The sequence below is a fragment of the Dipteris shenzhenensis genome, chromosome 30, assembly GCF_047967505.1.
Source record: "Dipteris shenzhenensis isolate YYH24624 ecotype China chromosome 30, Dip_SZ_1.0, whole genome shotgun sequence".
NCBI lineage: Eukaryota > Viridiplantae > Streptophyta > Polypodiopsida > Gleicheniales > Dipteridaceae > Dipteris > Dipteris shenzhenensis.
Window position 1 is genome coordinate 45,194,227 of NC_141625.1, and position 18,974 is coordinate 45,213,200.

The 18,974-nt window shown below is 42.3% G+C and overlaps 1 protein-coding gene and 1 pseudogene across 1 annotated transcript in view; one reads left to right on the top strand and one right to left on the bottom strand.

The window, feature by feature from the left end:
• Positions 1 to 18,974, top strand: part of LOC147882206 (P-loop containing nucleoside triphosphate hydrolases superfamily protein) — a 128,026-nt gene that overhangs the window by 45,819 nt on the left and 63,233 nt on the right. The gene's annotated exons all lie outside the window — the stretch shown is intronic.
• On the bottom strand, positions 11,204 to 12,075 carry LOC147882207 (uncharacterized; annotated as a pseudogene).

An 18,974-nucleotide genomic window follows, 5' to 3' on the forward strand; every position in this document is an offset into this window, starting at 1 on the left:
AATGGACAAGTATAAAGGAAGAAGAGTCCAATCCTGAAGCCAGTCTTGAAGTTCTAAAGCCGGTAGTGGCTGAAATGGCTGAAGCATTCGAGTAATGACTTGCCATACTAAATGATAGTGCATGCCCAAAACCATATTTTGCAGCAGCCAAAGGGAAGGATAAAAGAGTGCCATCATCCTTAATAACATCAGCGACATTAGAAATCTCTTTTGTATTAAGAAAATAAGAGCATCGGGGCTCCTGCAAGGCCAACAGAGGAGAAAAACCCATGACCAATGGATGCTCTCAGCTCGCAAAGAGTTACCCTGTAAAGAGACTTCCATTCCAAGTGTGAAAGAATATGCTTCCAATCTAGAAACATCTGAGAAACCATAGTACAACCTTTGATTTTACCTTCAATGAAGCCCAAAAGAAAATCCAACTGCGTGGGTTCCCAAAAACCAAAAGCATGAGTGGTGATGTGAACAAGAAAGGAGCGCATCATAGCAGCCCAAGGCTGATCATGTTGAAGAAGCTGAAGCATCAATTTGCCTTTGTGAGCTAAAATGTGCACATGAATATTAAGAATATTCAGCCCTCGATGCTATTTGGGTGAACATAATCTCTGTACCGGAAGTATCTGCAAGCTTTTCTTGTCATGCTTTGACTACTAGAAAATTTCCATAATGGTGGACATGAAGGAAGACAAATCCCCCTTAGTGCAAAAAATCAATGGCAGATAAAACTGAATATAAACCACCAAGATAGACTGAACAATGCGAAGACGGACATGCAATGGCCAAGTAGCCAACTTTCGATATTCCAATTTTTTCTTCAATTTAGCAAGAACCCAATCAATCTGTTGATGGCGAGTAATGCTCCAACCCAGAGGATATCCAAGACGACAAATCAACTGAGTTGGTGGAACAATTTCCCCCGGTAGAGCAGTCCTTGCCAATCCTTAGAGTGCAATGGTAGTAGATGGGATTTCTAAAAATTAATGTGAAGGGCAGTAGCTAGTCCATACAAAGAGAGAGCTTGCATTAGCGAAGAAAGATCCATTGGAGTTTTTTTTGGCATGAATAATGAATCATCTTCATAGGCTTGAGCAACCAATGAGCGATTTGCAGGAATTTCCAGCCCATGTAGTATATCTGTCGCCACCAAGTGATCAATATATTGAAGCATTGGATGTGTGGCTATAGCATATAAGATAGCATTGAGAGGGCAACCTTGCCGAACTGAACATCGAAGCATCCAGGGCTCTAGACAAAATGCATGCAGCTTTGCTATCCTGATAAAGCCAGAAGATGACATGCTGCAATTTCTGACCAAATCCCAAAGCCTGCATAGTTTGAGCTATAATATCCCATTGAATGGTGTCAAATGCCTTTCCAATATCCACCTGCAAAATAAGCACTTCTTGCTCTGTGTACTTGGCATACTCAATCACAACATAGGCATTGGCAATATTATTAGTAATATGCCGTCTTGGAATAAAACCATACTAAGCTGGGTGTAGGCCATTGTGTAAATAGTCCTTAATCCGCTCAACCACCATTTTGGTGACAATCTTGCATATCACTGCCGGCATCAAAGTAATAGGCCTCCAATCAGCCAATGATTCACAACTGGGCTTCTTGGGAAGAAGTTTGACCAACCCTTTCTTCCAAGAATCTAGCATATATTGATTTTGCCAAGCAGTATTTGTTGGGATAAGTATGATCAAGGGCTTGCTCTATGGTGCATGTGTGCATCTAGGGGAGTCACATGTGTGTTTGTGTGTGTTGTAAAGGCACATCAAGTGCTATGATGTGTCTAGTGTGTGACCTAAGTGAAAGGCAATCCCACTGATGTAGGGATTGATTCCCATTGATGTAGGGGCTGATTGCACTTATGTAGGGAAGGTATTACCTTCTCCCCCTTTCTATAAGAGAGAGTCCTCTCTCTCACAATCATTATAGAGAACTATCATCTTTCTTTCATTGTGCTCTCACACCTCTTGCAAGATGCATCTATTCTATCCTACGGGATTCTACACTTGGTATCAGAGCTTTAGGTTCTAGATCTAGCCTAGTCTAGCATTAGATGCTATCTCTAGCATAAACCACTAGTTTCTCATCTTCTCCATTTTCCTCCTTCTTCCCCAAATCTTTGAGAGCTCTATTCTCTGCCTACAAACAACCATTTCCCAAACCCTTTGAGCTGCAAACTCCTCACTTATGGACGAATTTCCAGCTACAAGCAATCAGACAAATTTCGATTGTACGCGCAACGCCAACACTCACACTCTCTGACAAACTTTCACACAATGCCGCCTCTGTGCTTATCCTTTTGTCAATTCCTCTGAGCCCAAGCTGCAGGACACTGAAGGGAACCTGCTGTTGAAATATGAGCTCATTTGGTCAAGAGATGGAGGTGCAACAGACAAAAAACCAGTCGGTTTTCTCAAGCATCTACAAGGCGACCTGGCGCAACATTTTGCCCCTTCTTGCTGGTAGCTCTTCTCTGGTATAAGGCCTTTCTTCTTGCATAAAAATCCCCTTGAATAGAGCTATGAGCTGTGAGAATTGCACCCTCCAAGTTTTGGTCTCTGTTTGACAGTTTTGACAATGTTGTGAGTTTGATGCTACATTAAATGCTACTTTAGCATTTCTGATGTTTTAAAGTGTTGAATAGCATCAGTACAACTATGGCTACAGCTTTGCTATAAGTTGCTACACCTGGATTTGCTTGGAATACTTTCATTTAGCCACCTCTATGAAGCATGCAAGAGGAAGCATCATTTCCATTATGTTTTGTAGTATGGAATTGGGTTACAAGTCTTTGCCACACTAAATGCTTGTACTTTGAAGTTTTTCAACTCTTTCTAGCCTTGTAAGAGAGTAGACACTGCCCATTCTAGGTTAGACCCTCTCATGGCTACCTTCTTGAATATGGATAAGTTCAATGGTAAAGGCTTTCACACATGGCAGATGAAGGTTAAGTTTGCATTGATGAGGGAAAACCTCTGGGGGCTTGTCAAACTTGCTTCAACTTCTTCTTCAACAGCCTCTAATGCTGGAGAATCCTCAGCTCCGACACGCCTGGTAAGAGATCCTGCTAGAGAGGAGAAAGCCTATGGCATCATTGCTCTTGGCTTAGGAGATGACTATATTCATCACATTTCTGATTTAGAGTCTCCTTCTGAAGCTTGGCAGAAGCTTGACACTATTTTTTGTGCTAGCTCTCACATCTCAAAATTGTCACTTAAGATTGCTTTCTTTGAATTGAAGATGGCTAGTGACACTCCTTTGGCTGCCCATGTCAATCATATGCCTCCGGAGTCTCATGACTCAACTTGCTTCTATCAACTCTGCAATCACTACAGATGATGCAATGGTAGTGTTGCTCAAAAGTATGCTTGAAGATTATGATCATGTTGTTACCACTTTGAAAAATCTTCCTAATTCTACTCTTGAAGGTCTTATTACTGCTCTTCAAGAAGAAGAAAGGCACATGGAACTCCGGAGAGGCAATGGCACAGCCTATGCCATAAAAATTCAAAAGAGCAAGTTTTCACCTTGCAAACATTGTGGGAAGACTAATCACCTCTCAAAAGATTGCTTCAAGATCAATCCATGCAAACATTGTGGCAAAAACAATCACCATGAAAAGTATTGTAAAGCCAAAAAGGAAGCAACTACAAAGTCAGAAACTACCAATCTACTTTCAGTTAATGTGTCTCCACAAGATGAGGTCTCATCACTTGGTTAAATTTTGAGATTCTCTGCCTAGAGTAGTACTCCAAAAAGAATATATAAATCACCTCTGGTCACCATATGATGTAGGCCATGTGATATGTGTGTTGGCTATCCCATTTCTGTGAACCTCACACCCTTGGGAACCCTTGTTAGCATGAGATCCTAGCCATAGATTTATCCTTGACCACCATGAGATGGCATGAGAAACTATGAGACTAGATGTATCCTTGACACTGCAAGAGGCAACCCCTTGAGGGGGGCTATGTTGGGATAAGTATGATCAAGGGCTTGCTCTATGGTGCATGTGTGCATCTAGGGGAGTCACATGTGTGTTTGTGTGTGTTGTAAAGGCACATCAAGTGCTATGATGTGTCTAGTGTGTGACCTAAGTGATGATGTAAGACAAAGGCAATCCCACTGATGTAGGGATTGATTCCCACTGATGTAGGGGCTGATTGCACTTATGTAGGGAAGGTATTACCTTCTCCCTCTTTCTATAAGAGAGAGTCCTCTCTCTCACAATCATTATAGAGAACTATCATCTTTCTTTCATTGTGCTCTCACACCTCTTGCAAGATGCATCTATTCTATCCTACGGGATTCTACAGTATTGATCATTTGCAGCAAAGGCATTTTCAACAGATCCCGAAAAGCCAAGAAAAATTGTATCATTAGACCATCCTAGCTAGGAGATTTCCATATACCACATGATTTAAGAGCATCACTTAACTCTCGTTCAGTGAAAGGAGCTTTCAAATCCAAGGCGTGTGCCAGTGAGACAATTGGAGTGACATGTTGTATTAATTTTTCCCTTGCTGAAATAAGCTCCTGCGAAGGTAAATTTGCTTTCCCAAACTGAGAAGAAAAATGTTGAACAGAAGCTGCGGCAAGCTGTGCCCTAGAAGAAGTCCAAACACCATCTCATAACAAAGCCCAATAAATATTTGGAGAAGACCTTCTGTAATGCAGCCCTTTAAAAAATGCTTTGGAGGAGCAGCCTTTATCCAAAACAGCTCTCTATCACACACGTGTCTCCGATTTTGCTATTTTCCTATTGTCATTGCATTGCAGATAGTATTGTGCCCGACATAAAATCTGATTTTCCTGAAAAGAAAGATTCTTGAAGTGACTCAACTCTATCAAAGAGTGATACTGAAATTTTGCCCGAGCAACATTGTCTCGCAAGGTCTTCATGTAGCTTTTGCCATAATTATGAATGACTGCTTGCATTAGTGTAACAAAAGCTTCCCAAGCAAAATATGGCAGCCTGTTGAGATAGTGGCTGAACCGCATCTTTAACCAGAGCCCTGTATGTTTCATGCTCCAAATAACTATTTTTGACAATGAGCAATCTTCTGTGCACAAGCCTATCATCAGGTATCTCATGGAGACCAATCATCAACCACAAAGGGGCATGATGAGAATGTGTGAACGTGTAATCCACCCATAAATTGACAGCGAGAAAGTCTTAATGCTGAGGATCAACTCTATACCATCGATCGAATTGAGCCCAATAAGCAGACTGAGATTGTGTTGAAATGTGTAACCTGGCAGCATAGGCTGTGATTCTTTCCACAAATCAATAAGAGGGAGCTGAGTCAATAAAATAGACCAATACTGAAGCTTAGAGGCTAACATGTGAATGTGACCTAAAGTATTGTCACCTGGTTGAGGAGCATTATTAAAATCTCCACAAATGAAGGCATGTTGTTTCCAGGGATAATTATGCATATCAGTCCAAATTAAACCTTTGCTACAAGAAGATTGTGGTGCATAGACCAATGCAAATTCAAAGACTTTCCCCTCGCACGCATGCATGCGTGCATGCATGTAACATGCATACATACAAACATACATATGGCGAAGGAATGGAATCACATGATGCCACTTAGTTGAGCCATGCTCTCTGGATGATGTTCAGCCATCTACCTTGACTATCATTTAGAGCAACCACAGGCTGTAACTCATGTTCCACTACGAAAACCACACCTGAAAAAGAATGTTCTCTTGCATAGAAAATATCATAACCAGAAAAATGCTTATTCATGACTCCTCAAAGGGTGAGTCAATCCACACACATTTAATGTGAGGAATGAAAATGGCCAGCATACATATGCTGATTATGCTCTTGCAATGCAACTATGTTAGGCTCCAATTGATGCAGATATCCCCAAACTAGCTTCCATTTCCTGGGATCACGTAGACCCTATACATTGAGAGTAAGACACTTTATGTATGACAACATATTTACAAAGTATTTACATGTAAGAACCCAAAAGATCAAGTTTGCTTTTCAACCTCAGGATCCAGCCCCTAACCCTGAGATGAAACTAATGTCTGTGGAGAAGATAAAAGAGCATCCACTTCCTCTTTAGGAAAGAGAGTACAACTAGCTGTCACTACAGCCCAAGTAATTCCAATCCCTGAATTTTCGTGTGGCGTGTTCCCACTCAATGACGAGCCATTCCAAGTATGTGATGGAAGAGGTCTCCTTGCTGTCATAATTTTTCTTAAGACTTTGCAAGCTTCCTGCAAAGATTTTTCCTTTTCTTTCAATTGAGAAGTTGAAGGCATTGAGGCCGAAACATTAGCATTTGATGCAGCTGGAGCTTTCCCCTTATCCTGAGCTGTATTTGCTGCTTTATTGGACTTATTCTTAGCCTGAGAGGAGGCAGGAGTATCCTTATGATGCATATCAACAGGCATAGCATCTAGAGGCATTTTGTGCAAGACTACAGGGCATTGTGAAACCATGTGCCCAAACTTTTTGCACTCAAAGCAGGCTCCTACAAATAAACCCCATTTCAACTTGTAAAATGCATTGCCCATCGCAACATTATTAACCGTAATAGAATATGAATCTGGAGTGGAATTATCTATATCCCACAAGATGCAAAATCTATTCGAGTTGCCATTTGGCCGTGGTGGACATGCCACCTTCCCCAAAGAGGCTACATTTTTTGGCAACAAGGAGGCAAGACATTGAGAGAAGTCCACAACTTCCACCCACACAGGACAACGATGCCTAATCAAAGCCCAATAATCTCTGGGAGGTGACCAAGGGAGAACATGTACGAGGTGCTGTCCATAAAAGAGGGGAATGCTCAAGAAGCATCTGCTTCACCTCATATATCTACACACTTTTTTTTTTAGTAAGTCCAGTGCTATATATTTATAATATCAAAACTTTACAAGAGGGAAAGTCTCCAAAATGGAGAGTATTCCACAGATCAGAAGCATAAAAAGAAAAGCTCAATGCAAGATGCATGTATATCACCCTCATGGCAGGCATCATATATCTACACACACACACACACACACACTTTGTTTTTTTTTTTTTGTGAAACTAAGAAAATTATATTATGAAACATCCATTTTACAACAAGACAGTGCTCGAGAAAAGAGCCAATGCCCTATCCATCAGAAACAGTAAAAGAAAAGCTGAATGCAAGAAACATCCAAATCTTCCTCATGCAAGGCATCATATAAGGATTGCCGCAATGAGGCCTGGAAGAACTCATAAGGGTGCTGAAGGGGTGAATTCAGAAATGCATGATTTCACTGTAGCCAGAGGGTCCATAAGGCCCAGTATCTCGTCCAATGAAAGAAAAGAGAATACTATGACAAAGAAGCTGATAATCTGCCAAACATCTAGAAAAACCTTCAGAACCTGTGTGCAGGAAATCTGAGAGATAAAAAATAGGAGATCTTGTCCAAAAGGTCTCTGGAATATGAACAAAACCACAATAAGTGCTGAATACTCTCAGGAGTATGATGACATCTTGGACAAAGAGGAGAGGCAATCCTTCTTTGAGCCAATTTCACTCCCACTAGAAAAATACCAATAATACATCTCCAGAAAAAGAGTCTCTGCTTCAATGGCATTTTCAACTTCCATATCAATTTCAATTTTCCTTTCCACCAAGTTAAAGACTTATTCAGATGCCAAATAGAATTTACATGATAAGCAATCCATGGAGGAGGTAATATCAATCGATAAGCCTGTATGGAAGTCAATAGATGCAAACGTTGAGAGGATAATCCTGGACTTGAAGACTGAAGATGCCAATCTTGAAGCCTGTCTCTTACTTCCAATGTTGGAATTGGAACCAAAGGGACTAAGAGATCTGCAATAGCTTTCCATATGGGTCTATGATGCATCCCAAGATTGTAGTGCCGAAAAAGAGAGAATATGCCCCTCAGTATCTACCACATCATCAATGAACCGGATGCCCAACTTCATGAGATTGTAAGCTTTGATTGGTTGTTGTACAGCAAGAGGACAGTAAAAAATAGCACTCCAATGAAGGCTTTCCATTCGAAGCGATGAAGCTATAGAAGTAGGATGGGGAGACCATTTGATGCGAGAGAGCACTTGCTTCCAATCCTGAATCAAGGCAATAGAAAATGGACACCAGGTATTTTACCTTAAAACTTGCCAAGTACTACTTCCGATGGATCAACTAGCGAATGTCCATAAGCATTTGTGCGCATCTGGCCACACAAAAATGCCAACATGATAACCATAGCTGCTCTTGCTGAAAAAAATCCTTGAGCATAGTGATCTTTCTTGCCAACACATGAAATTTGATGTTTAGAATATTCAAACCACCATGCATTCTGGGTGAGCAAAGCAGGTCCATTTTGAGCAACCTTAAAGCTTTTTTATGAAGCTTAGTTTTCCAAAAAATCTCCATGGCTTGAGACATAAAAAAAGAGAGATCTCGAGATGACCAATGTAATAAAGGAAGGTAAAACTGGACATAAGCTAAAACAATGGACTGGACAATTCGAAGCCGAACATGCAAAGGCCAAGTGGAGATCTTCCAATATTCTAATTTGTCCTGAATTTTGTTAAATACCCAAGACATTTGTTGCTTATTTCTGATTTTCCAGCCAATTGGATAACCCAAATGTCTTACTATGTTTTCGAGATGAATAATCTGGCCGGGCCAAAGGATAGCATGCCAGTCGCAATGCTTGAGAGGCAAGAGTTTTGATTTCTGAAAATTAATTTTTAGACCAGCTGCCAACCCAAAATCAGAAAGGGTATCCATCGATAAGCGAAGCTCCAGAGGACTATTCTTTGGCATGAAGAAAGAATCATCTGCATAAGCCTGTGCAATGAAAGGCCGTGAGCGAGGAATCTGAAGCCCCACTAACTGTCCACTATCAACCAGATGATCCATATAAAGAAGCAAAGGATGTGAAGCAATAGCATAGAGCAAAGCACTGAGAGGGCATCCCTGTCGAACTGATCTTCCGAGAGTCCAAGACTCAGACAAATGATTCCCTATAAAGCATTGAGCAATGGAATCTGAGTAAAGCCAATATATGACATTAACTAGCTTTGGCCCAAAACCAAGTTTAGACATGATTTGAGAGACATAATCCCACTGTACGGTATCAAATGCCTTTGCCACATCCACCTACATGACCAAAACATCTTGAGCTGAATATTTAGCGTATTCCATTGCGATGACGGTATTGGAGATATTATCATGTTTATTTCTTCTTGGAACAAAACCATATTGCCTGGGATGAAGTCCATTATGAAGAATATCCAGTATCTGATGAACCAACATTTTAGCAACAAGTTTATATATAACAGGCATCAAAGTGATGGGCCTCCAGTCATCCATAGTCTCACATAGGAGTTTTTTGGGCACAAGCTTAACTAGACCATGCTTCCAAGCTGAAGGAAGATGTTGATGCTGCCAGTCTACTTTAATGAGCTTCAAGATTGGACCCTTCAATTCAGCCCAGAAGGCTACAAAAAATTCAACTGTCAAACCATCCCAGCCAGGGGATTTATGTTTACCCAAATGGTTGAGGGCTTCATCCAATTCAATATCTGAAAAAGACATTTCCAGCAATGAAGCTTTTGGCAAAGAAATAGGAGAAACAAGATCAATAAATTTGCTCCGAGCCAATTCAACTTGAGGAGTAGAAGAAGATGGTTGAGAAAAAAGAAGCTGAAAATGATCTAGACATTGTTTTTCTACCTGAGATAAAGTCTGGGTCCAAATACCATCGGATTTTCTTACTCTCATAATAGATTGACTTTGTCTATATGCATGTAAATTCCGAAAGAAAGATTTTGAGGAACAACCCTTATCTAGCATAGGCTTAACTCTAACCCTTGTCAGCCATTTGGAAAGCTTGCGTTTATCATTAGCATCAATTATGGAAGAAGCACAAGACAATGAACTCTGCTCAGAAGTAGAAAGGGACCTTTGATGGCTAATCTATACCAAGGACTGCTTGTATGATTTTGTCCACTGGATATGATGCTTGGTTTCTACCATGTACCATCTTCCATATTCTTTGATAACATTTTGAATACAATGTACAAAAGAGTTCCAAGCAAAGTCAAGATCCTCCTGAGCATGAGATAACAATGGCCTGCAAGCCAATCGAATCATTTGCTGGAAGTTTTCATGAGAAAGATAGAATTGATTGACTTGTAAGTGTCTGACTGAAGAGAGCTGCATGTCATCCAGAGGCATGCCAAATGAAAAGTTCAACCAAAGTGGAGTGTGATCAGATAGTTGTTGAGAATAGTCAGCTCACATTTGACATGTATAATCATCATATTGCTGAGCATGAATAAGATACCATCTATCAAGCCTGGCTCAATATTCTGTAAAAGCATTATGATGATATGTAAATCCCAAAACTAAAGAGTGAGTTGCTGTCCATAAATCTGCGGTACGAAGTGATGAAATCATATGTTCCCATTGCTGAATTTTAGAGGGCAGCATATGGGATTTATGTGTGGTATTGTCCTGCCATTGAGGGTAATTATTGAAATCACCACAAAGTATAGCATTTGTGGACCAAGGATATTGCTTTATGGAGTCCCACATTCGAGCTCTAGAAGCTGAAGTTTGAGAGGCATACAAGGAACCAATTTCAAAAATATCTCCATTGATCATACATTGGCCACAAAGATCATTATATGCTACCCAGGGCTGTAAATCATGTCTAGCTAGAATGCACAGCCCAGAGAATTGATCAGATCCTGCATAAAATATATCATATCCTGAAAAGAACCCATGCTGGCCAGCAAAAGAATGCTGATTATGCACTTGTAGACACACAACATCTGGATGAGTTTTATTTATATAGTACCAAAGGAGCCTCCATTTATTCGGGTTGCAGAGGCCCTGTATATTATAAGAAACACATTTAAGAGAAGCACGCATGAAAATATGTACAAGAAATGAGTAGTCCTCAAAAATAAAGGGAGGCATCAGGCCTCTGCCATTGCCTCAGGGTCTTGCTGACCCTCAGAATCCAATTCCTTGACTAGATCATCTTCTTCACAAAGCGGAATACCCTTCTTGACTACATTAACCCATGCCTTTGAGATGGGGCTGTCCGAAGAGGTAGATGGTTGACCAGGAGAAGGAGCAGAAGCATCCCAATTATGAGATTGGAGAGGTCTTTGTTTGAGAGGCACTGTCTTCTTTGCAGTCTACCAACCCTCGTGAGAAGATGAATTATTTTCCACTAGCTTGCTCTTTCCTTTATCCTTGTTTTGAGCTGAAATGACTTGGCTCCCTGTATGAACTGGAGGCTTTGCTCCTTTGGCTTCAGTCTTTTTCACATAAGTCTTCTGACCTCCTTTATTAGATGGCGGAGGAATGGCAGCTGGAGGAGGCAGATGAAGGATAGAGGGACACTCAGAAGCTAGGTGCCCAAACTTGTGACAAGAGAAACAAGCTCCAGCAAAAATGCCCCATTTCAAAGTGAAATATTTCTTTCCTAAATTAACACCCTCAATCTCAACTGCAATAGAAGGAGGGGTTGGTCTATCAGTATCCCATAAGATGCAAAAGCGATTTTTATTACCTGTGGGACGAGGGGGACAGATCACTTGTCCCAATGTCATCGCTAAGCCAGGAAGCTCCGTTCTCATGTAATCTGGGAAATCAACCACTTCAACCCATACAGGGCAATGATGTTTGATGAGATTCTGATAGTCCTTATTAGGAGACCAAGGCATGATGTGCACCATTTGACAACCAAAAAATAAAGGGGACATTTCGAGCATCTTTTGTTTTGTCAAGGCATCCAAGAGTTGAACTTCATAAAATCCTTGGGAGGCAAAATAAACTCCTTCCACAAAGCATCCACCGAGGAGGGAATTCACCCATCGTCCCACATCATTAGCCGAGGGTATTTTCCGTGGGAAAAAGATGATGACTGCAGTCTGAGAGAGCTTCTTCAGAGGATGCACAAGAGAAGGCAACTTCATTTTGTAAGTGAGTTCCAGAGCAGGTGGCATCCGTTCTCTTCTACTTTGTTGAAATTCCTCATTCAACATGTCAAACACATAGGAAGCATCTTCAGATGAAGGAGCTATGGGGAGCAGAGTCTCCCTTGACTGTCTTTTGGGTTCTGGAGAGAGCGCTCTCTTTACATAATACTTATTTGTTTCTACCATTGAAGCTAGTCCATTCAGTAGGAAGATTCAAATTAGAAAAAGGGTGGCGACGCTATATCAGCTAGGCACGGGATTTGGATAGAAGGACACGAGACCTGGACAAGAGGGCACGGGAACCTGTTGCGACAAAAAGCTTGCAGGAATACTGCCTTACACACAACTTACTAATCCAACGCACTGATAGAGTGGACCAAATCTAAGAGGAAACTAATAACGAGGGGCTTAAGGTGGCTTGAGAGAGCACACAGGATGGCGAAACAATGACGAAATTTCTCGCAAGTAGAGGTAAGGGCTCCGAATAGGCTGCACAGTCCAAAGGAAACGTGGAGCAGATCGTCTCGCTCACACACACACAAACGGGGAGCTGCAGGAAACACACACACACAAATGGGGAGCTGGAGGAGGCTGAAACGAAGTGGGAAAGAGACCAGATGGAGCTCTAGAAAGGTAGCTGATAGCAGCGAGCAAGCTCAGGAGGATGAACGGATCGTAGGCAGCAGTAGGGACAGGTTAGGATCACCAACAGGGCCGGCTGAGGGCTGGAATTGTCGCCATAGCTTGTGCTCTCTCTCACACCAGAATTTTCTCTCTCACTAACACTTCCACACACACACACTTTTTTTTTATAGTAAAATCCAGTGCTGTGTATTTATAATGTCATAGCTTTACAAGAGGGAAAGTCTCCAAGATGGAGAGTATTCCACAGATCAGAAGCATAAAAAGAAAAGCTCAATGCAAGATGCATGTATATCACCCTCATGGTAGGCATCATATAAAGATTGCCGCAATGAGGCTCTAAAGGATTCATATGACTTTTGAAACTGACGGCCCAAATATGCCAAATTATGTTCTTCCCAGATTGTCCAAAGAGCCCAATATCTCACCCATGAGAAAAAGAGTGAGTATTGAGATAAAGACGTCCTAAATCTGCCAAATAACCAAAAAAGTTTCCCAAATATGTGACTCGGGAAACGGAGGCGAAGATGGTCTAAAATTTATATCTACATGTAGTGAAATCCATGTAGCTTTATTTATATCTACACACATACATTTTTTATTTTTTATTTGGAGTGAAACCACTGTATTTATATCAAGAAAAAGTTTTTACAATGAGAATAGTCTAAAGAAAAGACTATTCTGAAAAATCAAAAGCAGTGGGAAAACACCTCCAATGATGATACATCCAAGTCATCATGATGACAAGCATCATACAGAGATTGCAGTAACACACACACACACACACACTTTTTTTTTTCTTCTGGTGAAACCACTGTATTTATATCAAGAAAAAGTTTTAACAATGAGAATAGTCTTAAGAAAATACTATTCTGAAAAATCAAAAGCAGTGGGAAAACACCTCCAAAGATGATACATCCAAGTCATCATGATGACAAGCATCATACAAAGATTGCCTTAACAATGCTCTAAAAAACTCATAAGGTTGGATCAATGGCTGCCCCAAGACCACCTGATTCCTGTGCTTCCAAATGGTCCATAGAGCACAGAATGTGGCCCAATGAAAAAAGAGAGTATTGGGCATGTACCATAGTAAGCCTACCAAAGATCCAGAAATATTTCCCAAAGCGATGACCAAGGAAACGCAGTCGAAGACAGTGGGAAATACGGTCCAAGAGAGCTTTGGACTGAGGACAAAGCCATAAAAGATGTGGAACAGTCTCAGAAGAACTAAAACACCTCAAACAATGAGAATTTGCAATCTTGCGCTTGGCCAAAGTGACACCCACTGAAAAAACGCCCACCAAACATCTCCAAAGAAACAATCTTTGCTTTAAAGGCAGTTTGTTTCGCCATAATAGTTGAAGACTTGACTTCCACTAGGAAAGAGATTTATGCAGATACCAGAGAGTATTCCCATGCTGAGCAATCCATGAAGGAGGCAAAATCAACCTATAAACTTTCATAGAAGTAATAGCCTGCAAAGAAAGTGGGCGTAAGCCTGGAGTAGCAGAAATGAGTTGCCAATCTTGAAGTCTATGAGATCCATCAGATGGAGGAATTGGGAGAAGGGGCTGCAATAAATCACTTATTTTTATCCATATGGGTCGATGATGCATACCAAGAGGAAAAGGATGACAGGCATCCGGAAAGGATAATATATTCCCTTAAATCCACTGCATCATCAATGTAATGAATCCTAAGCTTCATTAGATTGTATGCTCGAACTGGTTCTTGTAAAGCAAGAGGCATACCAAAGACTAAGCTCCAGTGTATGCTTTCTTGACGAAGAGAGTTACGCTGAGCTGAATTTGCAGAGGACCGTTTAACTTTAGAAAGCACTCGTTTCCAATCCTGTACTAAAGAAGATGAGAAAGGACAGCCCGGAATAACGCCTTGAAATTTACCAATGACCACCTCCCAATGATTCGTAATCCGATCCCCATAAGCATGTGTCCTCGTGTTCATACACATGGCTGCCAACATGACAGACCATGGCTGTTTTTGCGGAAAAGAGATAGGAAGCATAGTAGTCTTCCTGGCTAAGGTGTGAAACTGAATGTTAAGTATGTTAAGACCCCCATACATCTTGGGAGAACACACATAAGGCATTCTTAACAGCTTCAAACCCTTCCTACAAGACCTTGAGCCATAACAATGAATTGTACAACTCTGAGGCGAACATACATAGGCCATGTAGATAATTTCCAGTAATCCGATTTCTTATAAAGCTTCTCAGGCACCCAAACCAATTGTTGTTTAATTGTAATATTCCAGCCCACACACAGGATAGCCCAAATGCTTGACAATTTGATCAGGAGGCTTTTTTTTTTTTTAAAGAAAAAAAAAAGTACTTGTTTTTTATATTATGTCTCAAGAGACTGATAATCACATAAAGTTCCAATTACAGCTAGTTCCACTAGTACATCTGAGAAACCAAAATAGAAAAAGGGAGAGCAAATGAAGATCATACATCAGTTATAGACTGAGGATCAGGAGGTAAAATTTGACTAGGCCAAAGAAGCGAGTGCCAATCGCAGCTTTCAAGGGAAAATCTTAGATTTGTCAAAATTGATATGCAGACCAGCAGCCAATCCAAAATTAGAAAGACTTTGTTAAGTAGTAATCATCTCTTTGACCACAAGTGTTGGTGCTGGTGGAGATGTGCTGCGCTTTTGTATTACCTCTGCAATGATCTCTTGCTTATTATTTCCTGCCATCTCCTTCACTCTCCTATCAACAGCTGCAACCATAAGCTTGAGCTCTCTTGCTTCCTATTGTAGAAAGTATATCTGCTCCTGTGGGTTAGATCCAATCCTCCGCTTGTAATCAATGCGTAGGGGCTACTATTCGGTGTACTTGCAAAAGTCTTCATCTTTGGGAATTCCACGGTGGCCTGTGCAGATTTTGATAAACCCTTTTGCTGAAGCTAACACCCCAAGTTGAGCCAAGGGCTCAGCTCAGCCTGGGCTGACCTAGAACACTGCGGCTTTGCTTCGTTGTACGGCTAACAGAAAGCTGACGGGATGTACAGAGGGTTGTACGGGAAGTTAACAGAGATGTACGAAGAGCTGCACGGGAATCCAACGGAGAGTTGTACGGATGTACGGAGAGTTGTATGGAAAGCTAGCAGGATGTACAGAGGGATGTACAGAGAGCTGTACGGGATGTACAAATAGCTGTACGGAAAACTAATTGGATGTACGAAAGCTAACAGAGAGCTGTACGGGATGTAGAGGAGAGATGTATTCATGTCTTCAGGAGGCCTCACTGAATACATAAAGAAAGAAAGAAATATAAAGAATCTTAAGTGATGTGTTGCCCTATCAACTAGATGGTCTAAGCATTTTTTTGCTTGGATGCTCGTTTGGGAGAGACTAAAATGAAATCATATAGTCTTCATAAGCAGTTGTAGCTTGAGTGAAGAAAGAAAGAAAGAAAGAAATTTTATTAAAAGTCTTAGAAGCCCAAAGGTTCTATGAGACTAAAATGAAAAATGAGCTGAGGGTCGAGCCACTAGCCGGGCATCAACACCCATGACAAATACATCTAAGTGTCGTTGGAGACCCTCAGTTGAGGAGGATAGTAAGACCATGTCATTTGCGCAAAGAAGAATCCGGAGCAAAGATCCAGTAAGAGAGCAACCAGCCCCTCCAAGGGTCCCAATACAAGTCTCAAGCTCATCAATGTAGAGGCCAAACAAGGTTGGTGATAGTGGACAACCTTGTTTGACTCCGATGGTGCTCATGATCTCCTCTATCCATCTTGTGCTTGTCTGAACCCTACTCGAGACTCTCTCATAAAGTGCCATGACTACCAAGTGATCTCTTGTAGATGTTTGATGAGTCAGGCTCTTTGCATTGTGTTGAAAGCCTTGCAAAAATCCACTAAGCAGCAATAGACGTGCCCTAGCCTCCTCGATGACCCCCCTGAGTGTAAGTACATGATCCATAGTTCCATGATCTACCTAGACGCGTGCATGTCCCATTGCTTTGGAAACCTCAAAGCTCCGCGACCAAGCTAATCTCAGTGTCACGTATGATGCATAGATCTTGGACATGACATGTCCAATCATAATGGTCTTGTAGTTTTCCAGGCTCATGAGATCTCCTACCTTGTGTATGGGGGTGATGTTGGGGTCCAAGTGTGTGGAAAGCCTGTGCAAACTGCTATTTATCTTGTGTGCAGTGAATTCAGTGCGTAGGCCCTCGTGATCTTTCGCTCCACCATGAGTGCTAGCCTTCGTCACGGCTGAGTCTGCCCTTCATCTCCGGACTGTTGATAGAAACTCAGTACAAAGGCCTTTGTATAAACGGATGCTCAAGTATGTGTGGGTGTGTAAATTTGTAGGTGTGAGAGCATATGTTCATGCTCCCGGATTCATCTAGATATGTAAATATAAAGAATCTCATTCTTTTTAATAATAATACTTGAAATTTCTGAACTTGCTTTTGAGTGCTACAAAAATGTGTTGCCCTTTGTTTCCTATTTGAAATCTTTGAAATAGGCCTTGCTGTCATACAAGGCAAAAAAGTGAGTTCTTGTACACACAAACACATCTCAATAAACGTAAGGTTATCGAGACATTTGTTTGTGTAAGGGTGTAAGAGATATTTACAATCTTTTGAATGTTTAATCACTCTTTGCAGACATCTTGGTTTGTCAAGTTTGAATCTAAGTTTTGGTAATTGTACAACTGGGTTTTAAGGGTTATGGGAGGCACACACACCATCAATTGCAAGAAGGGGAGGGGGGTTATCTAGTATTTGATTCTCTATGTTATATATCCACTCGCTCACACATGAAAGCACGCAAACATGCACCTAGGGATGTAACCCGTTTCACACAGGAGCTACATACATATATACATTTATACATATGCTTGTGTGTGCGTGTGTCTATGTGGCTTTTCCTCGCATCAGCTTACACAAAACACATTTTGATAAACATAAGGTCCCAAAAAACCTGCCCATCTACAGCAAGAGCCCCCTCCGATGGTCCCTACTCATCAGCAGCCTGGTAAGGGGAAGGAGAAGGGAAAGGAGAAGGTCAGCCAGCCTCCCCCTCATCCTTCACCCCGCCCTCCTCCCCCTCCCCCCTCCTCCTCGATTCTCCGACCCCCACCCCCTCCAGGATCCCCCTCCGCACCGGTGGTTTCCACTCCACTCTCTTCCTCGAGCATGATCCAGAGGGAATCCCCCCCTCCACCTGCGCCACCTGCAGCCCCGAAGCCAGCTCAGACCTCACCCTCGCCTATCCCTCCGGGCCCGGCAGAGGGGAGAGGCCCTTCCCCGCAGGTGGCCAGCACCCCTCCCTCTGGTTCAGACTCCTCATCTTCGTCCCCATGCCCAAGGGCTGCTCCTAGAGCTCTTCCATTGGAGTTTTATCGAGCAGGTCCTTGGGTTTACTTGGATGCAGTGGGTATTGGCTCCTTCCCCGCATGCCTAGACATCAGCATCTTCTTCCTCCGCAAGGGGGCATCCTTGCCCCACACGATGGTCCTAGCTATTCCTTCACTATCTCCAGTGAAAGAAATGAGCAATGGGCGAATGAAAATGTTTGGGAGACGATACGAGACCAGTCCCAGGAGCAGGTGCAGGACTGGATTGGTAGTAGAGCAGTGGAGCTTCTTCAGCAGCAGTGGCAGGAGGGTGATGTTTGTCTGCGTTGGCGCCACAGCGCCAAAGGTTTCCGAATCCTGGTCATTATTAGACCACTGCTGGAGTGGGCCTACGCGGAAGGGCTTCGCCCATGGAGGACATCAGAGGTAGCCGGCTTCTACAGCATTTCCTTGGCAGAGGCGTCAATCTGGTTAGAGAGAGCATACCACCACGGGACGAAAGACCTTTCCCCTCTGTTGAAGGTTTTAGAGGATGGGTCCGATGATCCGGCCTCTCCTTCGAAACCTTCATAGAAGCGCCTTTGTCTCCACACAGGACATCCTCCGACCACTTCGACTTCGACCGCAAGCAGACAGCTGTTTGTGGCCCACCTTCCCTCCTCATGAGTTTACGCATTATCTCTTGGAATGTTAACGGGTTCCACTCATCAGGCACCCGTGGCCCCAGGAAGATGGTGCTCAAACAGGAGCTCCAGCCAGCCTTGGTGGGAAAGGTAGATGTGCTCCTACTACAGGAACACAAGCTTTCGGCTTCACAAACCAGTATTTGTGGGAAGGTCCTCACAGGACGCTCTCAAACCTACTGGGAACCTTCGATTGGCGAGCAGGGGAGGAGCGGGGGTGTCTGTACCTCCATCGACACTTCTCTAGTTTAGCATGTGTGTGGTTTTGGCACTATGATCCCAGACATGCGCTTTGGGTGGGCTTGCATATTGAGGGATT